Source organism: Schistocerca cancellata, unplaced genomic scaffold (genome assembly GCF_023864275.1).
Source record: "Schistocerca cancellata isolate TAMUIC-IGC-003103 unplaced genomic scaffold, iqSchCanc2.1 HiC_scaffold_872, whole genome shotgun sequence".
Lineage (NCBI taxonomy): Eukaryota > Metazoa > Arthropoda > Insecta > Orthoptera > Acrididae > Schistocerca > Schistocerca cancellata.
Window position 1 is genome coordinate 19,499 of NW_026046882.1, and position 12,819 is coordinate 32,317.

The 12,819-nt window shown below is 50.4% G+C and overlaps 15 non-coding genes across 15 annotated transcripts; all 15 read left to right on the forward strand.

The window, feature by feature from the left end:
• The first annotated feature begins 883 nt into the window (after positions 1–883).
• Trnaa-ugc (transfer RNA alanine (anticodon UGC)) lies at positions 884–956 on the forward strand. The gene has a single exon. It is a non-coding gene; the product is annotated as a tRNA-Ala (tRNA).
• A 423-nt stretch (positions 957–1,379) lies between these two features.
• Positions 1,380–1,452, forward strand: Trnaa-agc (transfer RNA alanine (anticodon AGC)). The gene has a single exon. It is a non-coding gene; the product is annotated as a tRNA-Ala (tRNA).
• Positions 1,453–2,515: 1,063 nt separating this feature from the next.
• On the forward strand, positions 2,516–2,588 carry Trnaa-ugc (transfer RNA alanine (anticodon UGC)). The gene has a single exon. It is a non-coding gene; the product is annotated as a tRNA-Ala (tRNA).
• A 423-nt stretch (positions 2,589–3,011) lies between these two features.
• Trnaa-agc (transfer RNA alanine (anticodon AGC)) lies at positions 3,012–3,084 on the forward strand. The gene has a single exon. It is a non-coding gene; the product is annotated as a tRNA-Ala (tRNA).
• Positions 3,085–4,158: 1,074 nt separating this feature from the next.
• Trnaa-ugc (transfer RNA alanine (anticodon UGC)) lies at positions 4,159–4,231 on the forward strand. The gene has a single exon. It is a non-coding gene; the product is annotated as a tRNA-Ala (tRNA).
• A 423-nt stretch (positions 4,232–4,654) lies between these two features.
• On the forward strand, positions 4,655–4,727 carry Trnaa-agc (transfer RNA alanine (anticodon AGC)). The gene has a single exon. It is a non-coding gene; the product is annotated as a tRNA-Ala (tRNA).
• A 1,063-nt stretch (positions 4,728–5,790) lies between these two features.
• Positions 5,791–5,863, forward strand: Trnaa-ugc (transfer RNA alanine (anticodon UGC)). The gene has a single exon. It is a non-coding gene; the product is annotated as a tRNA-Ala (tRNA).
• A 423-nt stretch (positions 5,864–6,286) lies between these two features.
• Positions 6,287–6,359, forward strand: Trnaa-agc (transfer RNA alanine (anticodon AGC)). The gene has a single exon. It is a non-coding gene; the product is annotated as a tRNA-Ala (tRNA).
• A 1,063-nt stretch (positions 6,360–7,422) lies between these two features.
• On the forward strand, positions 7,423–7,495 carry Trnaa-ugc (transfer RNA alanine (anticodon UGC)). The gene has a single exon. It is a non-coding gene; the product is annotated as a tRNA-Ala (tRNA).
• Positions 7,496–7,918: 423 nt separating this feature from the next.
• On the forward strand, positions 7,919–7,991 carry Trnaa-agc (transfer RNA alanine (anticodon AGC)). Its single transcript has one exon. It is a non-coding gene; the product is annotated as a tRNA-Ala (tRNA).
• A 1,074-nt stretch (positions 7,992–9,065) lies between these two features.
• Positions 9,066–9,138, forward strand: Trnaa-ugc (transfer RNA alanine (anticodon UGC)). Its single transcript has one exon. It is a non-coding gene; the product is annotated as a tRNA-Ala (tRNA).
• Positions 9,139–9,561: 423 nt separating this feature from the next.
• Trnaa-agc (transfer RNA alanine (anticodon AGC)) lies at positions 9,562–9,634 on the forward strand. Its single transcript has one exon. It is a non-coding gene; the product is annotated as a tRNA-Ala (tRNA).
• Positions 9,635–10,697: 1,063 nt separating this feature from the next.
• On the forward strand, positions 10,698–10,770 carry Trnaa-ugc (transfer RNA alanine (anticodon UGC)). Its single transcript has one exon. It is a non-coding gene; the product is annotated as a tRNA-Ala (tRNA).
• A 423-nt stretch (positions 10,771–11,193) lies between these two features.
• On the forward strand, positions 11,194–11,266 carry Trnaa-agc (transfer RNA alanine (anticodon AGC)). Its single transcript has one exon. It is a non-coding gene; the product is annotated as a tRNA-Ala (tRNA).
• Positions 11,267–12,340: 1,074 nt separating this feature from the next.
• Positions 12,341–12,413, forward strand: Trnaa-ugc (transfer RNA alanine (anticodon UGC)). Its single transcript has one exon. It is a non-coding gene; the product is annotated as a tRNA-Ala (tRNA).
• The last annotated feature ends 406 nt before the right edge of the window (positions 12,414–12,819 follow it).

Here is a 12,819-nt window from a genome sequence, read left to right on the forward strand (position 1 = left end):
CCTTAAGATTCTCAAACCTATGTCGGAAAGATCTGCCTTGCGCCGAGTTCACAAAAATCCCACTGCACATTCCCATTCTTTACGTGCAGTCGGCTGCTACTGGTGTTGCTAGTTGTGACTGCTGATGACAGATGCCGTAGCAATCAATTCATGGAGTGAGTTGTATGTTTTGCGATACTCTGTCTCTGACAAGCAAGCAGAGGTGACATAGGCGCGAACACGGGAAGGTTGCAGCCCCTCGCTGCCTGCAGACACCGAGCAGCCACACTAGGTGGGCGGCCTAAGCCGTAGGCGAAATGTGCTCACTCGCTTGGGCGCGACGTCAAGCTCTAAATAAGGCTGTCACTAGCGTGAGCGTCGTGTAAAGTCGGAAAAGTCGTCTGCATTGGTGAGTGCCATGTTTGGGGAGCGTTTCGTAGTTTGCGCAGTGCAATGGAGACGCCGAAACGTGTTGTGGCCCAGTCTTTTGCAGTTGGACGACAAGAGTGGTACACAGTAGTAAAGTGCGAGGCAGTGAGTTGGCATGAACAGTCGAGTGCACAATGGGGCTTCAGATGTGCTTGTTACCTGAGGCGCGGTGTGATTGCCGACAAGGAGTGAAAACGGAGCAATTTGTGACTGTCCTTTCGAGAAATGGCTCTGAGCACTATGGGTCTCAACTGCTGTGGTCATCAGTCGACAGTCCTTTCAATTTAAGACGTTAAATACAGACGGAATTTGTAGTCGTAACACCAGAACATCGAAACTACTTGGAACTCATGTGTATATGAACGTGACCACGCCTTTGTACACTGGTCCCTTCACCCCTACAAACCAACCAACCATCAGGTCCGTGCACTTCAGAGTAGCAAAGAAAGGAAAACAGCGCAGCTCTGTTGCGCTTGGGGGCGTAGCTCAGTTGGTAGAGCGTTCGCTTTGCATGTGAAAGGTCCCGGGTTCAAGCCCCGGCGCCTCCATGTTTTGTGGACAGTGCATGGTAAGTGTTGGTCGCGGCGAGCCTAAAGACACGCAAGATGTTGCAAAGCCAGCGTCACAGACTCATATGATGTATACTGACGTAAGGAGAGCAAGACGTAAATGTGAGGACCGGCTGTTGTCGAGGTGTCATCGACTGCAAATCTGTCTTAGGTATAACGGCCTAACCTCAATGAAGTCTAGAGAGTGGACAACACGTCCGTCTTACTCAGAGTGGTGGCCGAACGCTATTTTCGACGTTGTGCGTGCCACTTTAATTTTGGCCAACTACGATTCGATACAGAATGCAGAAAACCTGAAAGACACCCTCGCGGCCACATTGAGAGTAGTGTTTGTCTGCGGAATAATGAGAGTGCAAGGGTCTGTGGTATTGATATGGTTGTATGTAGCACTATTTGTCATCAGGGGGCGTAGCTCAGATGGTAGAGCGCTCGCTTAGCATGCGAGAGGTACTGGGATCGATACCCAGCGCCTCCAGAATTTTTAACACACCAACATGTCCACACTGCCATGCAAGTGGAATAATTCACAGCCAGCGAATGTGTCAAGGCAGATACGAGCGAACGATTAGCAGCCACAATTGGCAAGCGTACTGTTACGCGCAAGAAGCACCCTCCTCCCACCGCTACACTGAATTTAGAAACAGTACAAGTCCTCCCTTAAGATTCTCAAACCTATGTCGGAAAGATCTGCCTTGCGCCGAGTTCACAAAAATCCCACTGCACATTCCCATTCTTTACGTGCAGTCGGCTGCTACTGGTGTTGCTAGTTGTGACTGCTGATGACAGATGCCGTAGCAATCAATTCATGGAGTGAGTTGTATGTTTTGCGATACTCTGTCTCTGACAAGCAAGCAGAGGTGACATAGGCGCGAACACGGGAAGGTTGCAGCCCCTCGCTGCCTGCAGACACCGAGCAGCCACACTAGGTGGGCGGCCTAAGCCGTAGGCGAAATGTGCTCACTCGCTTGGGCGCGACGTCAAGCTCTAAATAAGGCTGTCACTAGCGTGAGCGTCGTGTAAAGTCGGAAAAATCGTCTGCATTGGTGAGTGCCATGTTTGGGGAGCGTTTCGTAGTTTGCGCAGTGCAATGGAGACGCGGAAACGTGTTGTGGCCCAGTCTTTTGCAGTTGGACGACAAGAGTGGTACACAGTAGTAAAGTGCGAGGCAGTGAGTTGGCATGAACAGTCGAGTGCACAATGGGGCTTCAGATGTGCTTGTTACCTGAGGCGCGGTGTGATTGCCGACAAGGAGTGAAAACGGAGCAATTTGTGACTGTCCTTTCGAGAAATGGCTCTGAGCACTATGGGTCTCAACTGCTGTGGTCATCAGTCGACAGTCCTTTCAATTTAAGACGTTAAATACAGACGGAATTTGTAGTCGTAACACCAGAACATCGAAACTACTTGGAACTCATGTGTATATGAACGTGACCACGCCTTTGTACACTGGTCCCTTCACCCCTACAAACCAACCAACCATCAGGTCCGTGCACTTCAGAGTAGCAAAGAAAGGAAAACAGCGCAGCTCTGTTGCGCTTGGGGGCGTAGCTCAGTTGGTAGAGCGTTCGCTTTGCATGTGAAAGGTCCCGGGTTCAAGCCCCGGCGCCTCCATGTTTTGTGGACAGTGCATGGTAAGTGTTGGTCGCGGCGAGCCTAAAGACACGCAAGATGTTGCAAAGCCAGCGTCACAGACTCATATGATGTATACTGACGTAAGGAGAGCAAGACGTAAATGTGAGGACCGGCTGTTGTCGAGGTGTCATCGACTGCAAATCTGTCTTAGGTATAACGGCCTAACCTCAATGAAGTCTAGAGAGTGGACAACACGTCCGTCTTACTCAGAGTGGTGGCCGAACGCTATTTTCGACGTTGTGCGTGCCACTTTAATTTTGGCCAACTACGATTCGATACAGAATGCAGAAAACCTGAAAGACACCCTCGCGGCCACATTGAGAGTAGTGTTTGTCTGCGGAATAATGAGAGTGCAAGGGTCTGTGGTATTGATATGGTTGTATGTAGCACTATTTGTCATCAGGGGGCGTAGCTCAGATGGTAGAGCGCTCGCTTAGCATGCGAGAGGTACTGGGATCGATACCCAGCGCCTCCAGAATTTTTAACACACCAACATGTCCACACTGCCATGCAAGTGGAATAATTCACAGCCAGCGAATGTGTCAAGGCAGATACGAGCGAACGATTAGCAGCCACAATTGGCAAGCGTACTGTTACGCGCAAGAAGCACCCTCCTCCCACCGCTACACTGAATTTAGAAACAGTACAAGTCCTCCCTTAAGATTCTCAAACCTATGTCGGAAAGATCTGCCTTGCGCCGAGTTCACAAAAATCCCACTGCACATTCCCATTCTTTACGTGCAGTCGGCTGCTACTGGTGTTGCTAGTTGTGACTGCTGATGACAGATGCCGTAGCAATCAATTCATGGAGTGAGTTGTATGTTTTGCGATACTCTGTCTCTGACAAGCAAGCAGAGGTGACATAGGCGCGAACACGGGAAGGTTGCAGCCCCTCGCTGCCTGCAGACACCGAGCAGCCACACTAGGTGGGCGGCCTAAGCCGTAGGCGAAATGTGCTCACTCGCTTGGGCGCGACGTCAAGCTCTAAATAAGGCTGTCACTAGCGTGAGCGTTGCGTGAGCGTCGTGTAAAGTCGGAAAAGTCGTCTGCATTGGTGAGTGCCATGTTTGGGGAGCGTTTCGTAGTTTGCGCAGTGCAATGGAGACGCCGAAACGTGTTGTGGCCCAGTCTTTTGCAGTTGGACGACAAGAGTGGTACACAGTAGTAAAGTGCGAGGCAGTGAATTGGCATGAACAGTCGAGTGCACAATGGGGCTTCAGATGTGCTTGTTACCTGAGGCGCGGTGTGATTGCCGACAAGGAGTGAAAACGGAGCAATTTGTGACTGTCCTTTCGAGAAATGGCTCTGAGCACTATGGGTCTCAACTGCTGTGGTCATCAGTCGACAGTCCTTTCAATTTAAGACGTTAAATACAGACGGAATTTGTAGTCGTAACACCAGAACATCGAAACTACTTGGAACTCATGTGTATATGAACGTGACCACGCCTTTGTACACTGGTCCCTTCACCCCTACAAACCAACCAACCATCAGGTCCGTGCACTTCAGAGTAGCAAAGAAAGGAAAACAGCGCAGCTCTGTTGCGCTTGGGGGCGTAGCTCAGTTGGTAGAGCGTTCGCTTTGCATGTGAAAGGTCCCGGGTTCAAGCCCCGGCGCCTCCATGTTTTGTGGACAGTGCATGGTAAGTGTTGGTCGCGGCGAGCCTAAAGACACGCAAGATGTTGCAAAGCCAGCGTCACAGACTCATATGATGTATACTGACGTAAGGAGAGCAAGACGTAAATGTGAGGACCGGCTGTTGTCGAGGTGTCATCGACTGCAAATCTGTCTTAGGTATAACGGCCTAACCTCAATGAAGTCTAGAGAGTGGACAACACGTCCGTCTTACTCAGAGTGGTGGCCGAACGCTATTTTCGACGTTGTGCGTGCCACTTTAATTTTGGCCAACTACGATTCGATACAGAATGCAGAAAACCTGAAAGACACCCTCGCGGCCACATTGAGAGTAGTGTTTGTCTGCGGAATAATGAGAGTGCAAGGGTCTGTGGTATTGATATGGTTGTATGTAGCACTATTTGTCATCAGGGGGCGTAGCTCAGATGGTAGAGCGCTCGCTTAGCATGCGAGAGGTACTGGGATCGATACCCAGCGCCTCCAGAATTTTTAACACACCAACATGTCCACACTGCCATGCAAGTGGAATAATTCACAGCCAGCGAATGTGTCAAGGCAGATACGAGCGAACGATTAGCAGCCACAATTGGCAAGCGTACTGTTACGCGCAAGAAGCACCCTCCTCCCACCGCTACACTGAATTTAGAAACAGTACAAGTCCTCCCTTAAGATTCTCAAACCTATGTCGGAAAGATCTGCCTTGCGCCGAGTTCACAAAAATCCCACTGCACATTCCCATTCTTTACGTGCAGTCGGCTGCTACTGGTGTTGCTAGTTGTGACTGCTGATGACAGATGCCGTAGCAATCAATTCATGGAGTGAGTTGTATGTTTTGCGATACTCTGTCTCTGACAAGCAAGCAGAGGTGACATAGGCGCGAACACGGGAAGGTTGCAGCCCCTCGCTGCCTGCAGACACCGAGCAGCCACACTAGGTGGGCGGCCTAAGCCGTAGGCGAAATGTGCTCACTCGCTTGGGCGCGACGTCAAGCTCTAAATAAGGCTGTCACTAGCGTGAGCGTCGTGTAAAGTCGGAAAAGTCGTCTGCATTGGTGAGTGCCATGTTTGGGGAGCGTTTCGTAGTTTGCGCAGTGCAATGGAGACGCGGAAACGTGTTGTGGCCCAGTCTTTTGCAGTTGGACGACAAGAGTGGTACACAGTAGTAAAGTGCGAGGCAGTGAGTTGGCATGAACAGTCGAGTGCACAATGGGGCTTCAGATGTGCTTGTTACCTGAGGCGCGGTGTGATTGCCGACAAGGAGTGAAAACGGAGCAATTTGTGACTGTCCTTTCGAGAAATGGCTCTGAGCACTATGGGTCTCAACTGCTGTGGTCATCAGTCGACAGTCCTTTCAATTTAAGACGTTAAATACAGACGGAATTTGTAGTCGTAACACCAGAACATCGAAACTACTTGGAACTCATGTGTATATGAACGTGACCACGCCTTTGTACACTGGTCCCTTCACCCCTACAAACCAACCAACCATCAGGTCCGTGCACTTCAGAGTAGCAAAGAAAGGAAAACAGCGCAGCTCTGTTGCGCTTGGGGGCGTAGCTCAGTTGGTAGAGCGTTCGCTTTGCATGTGAAAGGTCCCGGGTTCAAGCCCCGGCGCCTCCATGTTTTGTGGACAGTGCATGGTAAGTGTTGGTCGCGGCGAGCCTAAAGACACGCAAGATGTTGCAAAGCCAGCGTCACAGACTCATATGATGTATACTGACGTAAGGAGAGCAAGACGTAAATGTGAGGACCGGCTGTTGTCGAGGTGTCATCGACTGCAAATCTGTCTTAGGTATAACGGCCTAACCTCAATGAAGTCTAGAGAGTGGACAACACGTCCGTCTTACTCAGAGTGGTGGCCGAACGCTATTTTCGACGTTGTGCGTGCCACTTTAATTTTGGCCAACTACGATTCGATACAGAATGCAGAAAACCTGAAAGACACCCTCGCGGCCACATTGAGAGTAGTGTTTGTCTGCGGAATAATGAGAGTGCAAGGGTCTGTGGTATTGATATGGTTGTATGTAGCACTATTTGTCATCAGGGGGCGTAGCTCAGATGGTAGAGCGCTCGCTTAGCATGCGAGAGGTACTGGGATCGATACCCAGCGCCTCCAGAATTTTTAACACACCAACATGTCCACACTGCCATGCAAGTGGAATAATTCACAGCCAGCGAATGTGTCAAGGCAGATACGAGCGAACGATTAGCAGCCACAATTGGCAAGCGTACTGTTACGCGCAAGAAGCACCCTCCTCCCACCGCTACACTGAATTTAGAAACAGTACAAGTCCTCCCTTAAGATTCTCAAACCTATGTCGGAAAGATCTGCCTTGCGCCGAGTTCACAAAAATCCCACTGCACATTCCCATTCTTTACGTGCAGTCGGCTGCTACTGGTGTTGCTAGTTGTGACTGCTGATGACAGATGCCGTAGCAATCAATTCATGGAGTGAGTTGTATGTTTTGCGATACTCTGTCTCTGACAAGCAAGCAGAGGTGACATAGGCGCGAACACGGGAAGGTTGCAGCCCCTCGCTGCCTGCAGACACCGAGCAGCCACACTAGGTGGGCGGCCTAAGCCGTAGGCGAAATGTGCTCACTCGCTTGGGCGCGACGTCAAGCTCTAAATAAGGCTGTCACTAGCGTGAGCGTCGTGTAAAGTCGGAAAAGTCGTCTGCATTGGTGAGTGCCATGTTTGGGGAGCGTTTCGTAGTTTGCGCAGTGCAATGGAGACGCGGAAACGTGTTGTGGCCCAGTCTTTTGCAGTTGGACGACAAGAGTGGTACACAGTAGTAAAGTGCGAGGCAGTGAGTTGGCATGAACAGTCGAGTGCACAATGGGGCTTCAGATGTGCTTGTTACCTGAGGCGCGGTGTGATTGCCGACAAGGAGTGAAAACGGAGCAATTTGTGACTGTCCTTTCGAGAAATGGCTCTGAGCACTATGGGTCTCAACTGCTGTGGTCATCAGTCGACAGTCCTTTCAATTTAAGACGTTAAATACAGACGGAATTTGTAGTCGTAACACCAGAACATCGAAACTACTTGGAACTCATGTGTATATGAACGTGACCGCGCCTTTGTACACTGGTCCCTTCACCCCTACAAACCAACCAACCATCAGGTCCGTGCACTTCAGAGTAGCAAAGAAAGGAAAACAGCGCAGCTCTGTTGCGCTTGGGGGCGTAGCTCAGTTGGTAGAGCGTTCGCTTTGCATGTGAAAGGTCCCGGGTTCAAGCCCCGGCGCCTCCATGTTTTGTGGACAGTGCATGGTAAGTGTTGGTCGCGGCGAGCCTAAAGACACGCAAGATGTTGCAAAGCCAGCGTCACAGACTCATATGATGTATACTGACGTAAGGAGAGCAAGACGTAAATGTGAGGACCGGCTGTTGTCGAGGTGTCATCGACTGCAAATCTGTCTTAGGTATAACGGCCTAACCTCAATGAAGTCTAGAGAGTGGACAACACGTCCGTCTTACTCAGAGTGGTGGCCGAACGCTATTTTCGACGTTGTGCGTGCCACTTTAATTTTGGCCAACTACGATTCGATACAGAATGCAGAAAACCTGAAAGACACCCTCGCGGCCACATTGAGAGTAGTGTTTGTCTGCGGAATAATGAGAGTGCAAGGGTCTGTGGTATTGATATGGTTGTATGTAGCACTATTTGTCATCAGGGGGCGTAGCTCAGATGGTAGAGCGCTCGCTTAGCATGCGAGAGGTACTGGGATCGATACCCAGCGCCTCCAGAATTTTTAACACACCAACATGTCCACACTGCCATGCAAGTGGAATAATTCACAGCCAGCGAATGTGTCAAGGCAGATACGAGCGAACGATTAGCAGCCACAATTGGCAAGCGTACTGTTACGCGCAAGAAGCACCCTCCTCCCACCGCTACACTGAATTTAGAAACAGTACAAGTCCTCCCTTAAGATTCTCAAACCTATGTCGGAAAGATCTGCCTTGCGCCGAGTTCACAAAAATCCCACTGCACATTCCCATTCTTTACGTGCAGTCGGCTGCTACTGGTGTTGCTAGTTGTGACTGCTGATGACAGATGCCGTAGCAATCAATTCATGGAGTGAGTTGTATGTTTTGCGATACTCTGTCTCTGACAAGCAAGCAGAGGTGACATAGGCGCGAACACGGGAAGGTTGCAGCCCCTCGCTGCCTGCAGACACCGAGCAGCCACACTAGGTGGGCGGCCTAAGCCGTAGGCGAAATGTGCTCACTCGCTTGGGCGCGACGTCAAGCTCTAAATAAGGCTGTCACTAGCGTGAGCGTTGCGTGAGCGTCGTGTAAAGTCGGAAAAGTCGTCTGCATTGGTGAGTGCTATGTTTGGGGAGCGTTTCGTAGTTTGCGCAGTGCAATGGAGACGCGGAAACGTGTTGTGGCCCAGTCTTTTGCAGTTGGACGACAAGAGTGGTACACAGTAGTAAAGTGCGAGGCAGTGAGTTGGCATGAACAGTCGAGTGCACAATGGGGCTTCAGATGTGCTTGTTACCTGAGGCGCGGTGTGATTGCCGACAAGGAGTGAAAACGGAGCAATTTGTGACTGTCCTTTCGAGAAATGGCTCTGAGCACTATGGGTCTCAACTGCTGTGGTCATCAGTCGACAGTCCTTTCAATTTAAGACGTTAAATACAGACGGAATTTGTAGTCGTAACACCAGAACATCGAAACTACTTGGAACTCATGTGTATATGAACGTGACCGCGCCTTTGTACACTGGTCCCTTCACCCCTACAAACCAACCAACCATCAGGTCCGTGCACTTCAGAGTAGCAAAGAAAGGAAAACAGCGCAGCTCTGTTGCGCTTGGGGGCGTAGCTCAGTTGGTAGAGCGTTCGCTTTGCATGTGAAAGGTCCCGGGTTCAAGCCCCGGCGCCTCCATGTTTTGTGGACAGTGCATGGTAAGTGTTGGTCGCGGCGAGCCTAAAGACACGCAAGATGTTGCAAAGCCAGCGTCACAGACTCATATGATGTATACTGACGTAAGGAGAGCAAGACGTAAATGTGAGGACCGGCTGTTGTCGAGGTGTCATCGACTGCAAATCTGTCTTAGGTATAACGGCCTAACCTCAATGAAGTCTAGAGAGTGGACAACACGTCCGTCTTACTCAGAGTGGTGGCCGAACGCTATTTTCGACGTTGTGCGTGCCACTTTAATTTTGGCCAACTACGATTCGATACAGAATGCAGAAAACCTGAAAGACACCCTCGCGGCCACATTGAGAGTAGTGTTTGTCTGCGGAATAATGAGAGTGCAAGGGTCTGTGGTATTGATATGGTTGTATGTAGCACTGTTTGTCATCAGGGGGCGTAGCTCAGATGGTAGAGCGCTCGCTTAGCATGCGAGAGGTACTGGGATCGATACCCAGCGCCTCCAGAATTTTTAACACACCAACATGTCCACACTGCCATGCAAGTGGAATAATTCACAGCCAGCGAATGTGTCAAGGCAGATACGAGCGAACGATTAGCAGCCACAATTGGCAAGCGTACTGTTACGCGCAAGAAGCACCCTCCTCCCACCGCTACACTGAATTTAGAAACAGTACAAGTCCTCCCTTAAGATTCTCAAACCTATGTCGGAAAGATCTGCCTTGCGCCGAGTTCACAAAAATCCCACTGCACATTCCCATTCTTTACGTGCAGTCGGCTGCTACTGGTGTTGCTAGTTGTGACTGCTGATGACAGATGCCGTAGCAATCAATTCATGGAGTGAGTTGTATGTTTTGCGATACTCTGTCTCTGACAAGCAAGCAGAGGTGACATAGGCGCGAACACGGGAAGGTTGCAGCCCCTCGCTGCCTGCAGACACCGAGCAGCCACACTAGGTGGGCGGCCTAAGCCGTAGGCGAAATGTGCTCACTCGCTTGGGCGCGACGTCAAGCTCTAAATAAGGCTGTCACTAGCGTGAGCGTCGTGTAAAGTCGGAAAAGTCGTCTGCATTGGTGAGTGCCATGTTTGGGGAGCGTTTCGTAGTTTGCGCAGTGCAATGGAGACGCGGAAACGTGTTGTGGCCCAGTCTTTTGCAGTTGGACGACAAGAGTGGTACACAGTAGTAAAGTGCGAGGCAGTGAGTTGGCATGAACAGTCGAGTGCACAATGGGGCTTCAGATGTGCTTGTTACCTGAGGCGCGGTGTGATTGCCGACAAGGAGTGAAAACGGAGCAATTTGTGACTGTCCTTTCGAGAAATGGCTCTGAGCACTATGGGTCTCAACTGCTGTGGTCATCAGTCGACAGTCCTTTCAATTTAAGACGTTAAATACAGACGGAATTTGTAGTCGTAACACCAGAACATCGAAACTACTTGGAACTCATGTGTATATGAACGTGACCGCGCCTTTGTACACTGGTCCCTTCACCCCTACAAACCAACCAACCATCAGGTCCGTGCACTTCAGAGTAGCAAAGAAAGGAAAACAGCGCAGCTCTGTTGCGCTTGGGGGCGTAGCTCAGTTGGTAGAGCGTTCGCTTTGCATGTGAAAGGTCCCGGGTTCAAGCCCCGGCGCCTCCATGTTTTGTGGACAGTGCATGGTAAGTGTTGGTCGCGGCGAGCCTAAAGACACGCAAGATGTTGCAAAGCCAGCGTCACAGACTCATATGATGTATACTGACGTAAGGAGAGCAAGACGTAAATGTGAGGACCGGCTGTTGTCGAGGTGTCATCGACTGCAAATCTGTCTTAGGTATAACGGCCTAACCTCAATGAAGTCTAGAGAGTGGACAACACGTCCGTCTTACTCAGAGTGGTGGCCGAACGCTATTTTCGACGTTGTGCGTGCCACTTTAATTTTGGCCAACTACGATTCGATACAGAATGCAGAAAACCTGAAAGACACCCTCGCGGCCACATTGAGAGTAGTGTTTGTCTGCGGAATAATGAGAGTGCAAGGGTCTGTGGTATTGATATGGTTGTATGTAGCACTGTTTGTCATCAGGGGGCGTAGCTCAGATGGTAGAGCGCTCGCTTAGCATGCGAGAGGTACTGGGATCGATACCCAGCGCCTCCAGAATTTTTAACACACCAACATGTCCACACTGCCATGCAAGTGGAATAATTCACAGCCAGCGAATGTGTCAAGGCAGATACGAGCGAACGATTAGCAGCCACAATTGGCAAGCGTACTGTTACGCGCAAGAAGCACCCTCCTCCCACCGCTACACTGAATTTAGAAACAGTACAAGTCCTCCCTTAAGATTCTCAAACCTATGTCGGAAAGATCTGCCTTGCGCCGAGTTCACAAAAATCCCACTGCACATTCCCATTCTTTACGTGCAGTCGGCTGCTACTGGTGTTGCTAGTTGTGACTGCTGATGACAGATGCCGTAGCAATCAATTCATGGAGTGAGTTGTATGTTTTGCGATACTCTGTCTCTGACAAGCAAGCAGAGGTGACATAGGCGCGAACACGGGAAGGTTGCAGCCCCTCGCTGCCTGCAGACACCGAGCAGCCACACTAGGTGGGCGGCCTAAGCCGTAGGCGAAATGTGCTCACTCGCTTGGGCGCGACGTCAAGCTCTAAATAAGGCTGTCACTAGCGTGAGCGTTGCGTGAGCGTCGTGTAAAGTCGGAAAAGTCGTCTGCATTGGTGAGTGCCATGTTTGGGGAGCGTTTCGTAGTTTGCGCAGTGCAATGGAGACGCGGAAACGTGTTGTGGCCCAGTCTTTTGCAGTTGGACGACAAGAGTGGTACACAGTAGTAAAGTGCGAGGCAGTGAGTTGGCATGAACAGTCGAGTGCACAATGGGGCTTCAGATGTGCTTGTTACCTGAGGCGCGGTGTGATTGCCGACAAGGAGTGAAAACGGAGCAATTTGTGACTGTCCTTTCGAGAAATGGCTCTGAGCACTATGGGTCTCAACTGCTGTGGTCATCAGTCGACAGTCCTTTCAATTTAAGACGTTAAATACAGACGGAATTTGTAGTCGTAACACCAGAACATCGAAACTACTTGGAACTCATGTGTATATGAACGTGACCGCGCCTTTGTACACTGGTCCCTTCACCCCTACAAACCAACCAACCATCAGGTCCGTGCACTTCAGAGTAGCAAAGAAAGGAAAACAGCGCAGCTCTGTTGCGCTTGGGGGCGTAGCTCAGTTGGTAGAGCGTTCGCTTTGCATGTGAAAGGTCCCGGTTTCAAGCCCCGGCGCCTCCATGTTTTGTGGACAGTGCATGGTAAGTGTTGGTCGCGGCGAGCCTAAAGACACGCAAGATGTTGCAAAGCCAGCGTCACAGACTCATATGATGTATACTGACGTAAGGAGAGCAAGACGTAAATGTGAGGACCGGCTGTTGTCGAGGTGTCATCGACTGCAAATCTGTCTTAGGTATAACGGCCTAACCTCAATGAAGTCTAGAGAGTGGACAACACGTCCGTCTTACTCAGAGTGGTGGCCGAACGCTATTTTCGACGTTGTGCGTGCCACTTTAATTTTGGCCAACTACGATTCGATACAGAATGCAGAAAACCTGAAAGACACCCTCGCGGCCACATTGAGAGTAGTGTTTGTCTGCGGAATAATGAGAGTGCAAGGGTCTGTGGTATTGATATGGTTGTATGT